Source organism: Kogia breviceps, chromosome 18 (assembly GCF_026419965.1).
Source record: "Kogia breviceps isolate mKogBre1 chromosome 18, mKogBre1 haplotype 1, whole genome shotgun sequence".
NCBI classification, from domain to species: Eukaryota; Metazoa; Chordata; class Mammalia; order Artiodactyla; family Physeteridae; genus Kogia; species Kogia breviceps.
In genome coordinates, this window is record NC_081327.1 from 10033300 (window position 1) to 10034239 (window position 940).

A 940-nucleotide genomic window follows, 5' to 3' on the forward strand; every position below is an offset into this window, starting at 1 on the left:
CAGATTAAATGCTAAAAACCCCTCGAGTCCAGGAAGTCAAGCCAAAGTTAAGGCAGTTCCTTAAAGCTGTTTGGTCATATTTGACTCTATGCATATCTCTCTTGAATATAATATTCCAGTCAACACGTTGGTAATACTGCCAGTGTTTCTAATTGTCCTGTTACAAGGAGAACAGATTTTTTTTTTTTTTTTTTTTTTTTTTTGCGGTACGTGGGCCTCTCGCTGTTGTGGCCTCTCCCGTTGCGGAGCACAGGCTCCGGACACGCAAGTCCAGAGGCCATGGCTCACAGGCCCAGCCGCTCCGCGGCATGTGGAATCATCCCAGACCAGGGCACGAACCCGCGTCCCCTGCATCGGCAGGTGGACTCTCAACCACTGCGCCACCAGGGAAGCCCGAGAACAGATTTTTATTGAACTTATGTAAATAAGTAACTATATTGCCATGAAAATAATATGCAAGAATTTCCAAATTTTGGAGGGATCAGGTAGGAAGAGAAAGTAAATATTTCATTTTTGTTTACAAAAGTATACTTTGCCAAATTGCTATAAGTCATAGATAACTTAAGACAAAAGGTGTCGGACTTCCCTGGTGGTTCAGTGGCTAAGACTCTGTGCTCCTAATGCAGGGGGCCCGGGTTCGATCCCTGGTTAGGGAATAAGGTCCCACATGCTGCAAATAAGAGTTCACATGGCAACTAAAAGATCTCACGTGCCGCAACTAAGCCCCGGCGCCCTCCCCTGGTGGCTCAGTTGTTAAGAATCAGCCTGCTAATGCAGGGGATATGGGTTCGATCCCTGGTCTGGGTGGATCCCACATGCCACAGAGCAGCTAAGCCCGTGCACCACAACTACTGAGCCTGCGCTCTAGAGACTGCGAGCCACAACTACTGAGCCTGTGTGCCACAACTATTGAAGCCCAGGTGCTTAGAGCCCATACTCT

At 47.9% G+C, this 940-nt stretch overlaps 1 non-coding gene across 1 annotated transcript; it reads left to right on the forward strand.

Moving 5' to 3' along the window:
- The first annotated feature begins 583 nt into the window (after nucleotides 1–583).
- On the forward strand, nucleotides 584–656 carry TRNAR-CCU (transfer RNA arginine (anticodon CCU)). The gene has a single exon. It is a non-coding gene; the product is annotated as a tRNA-Arg (tRNA).
- The last annotated feature ends 284 nt before the right edge of the window (nucleotides 657–940 follow it).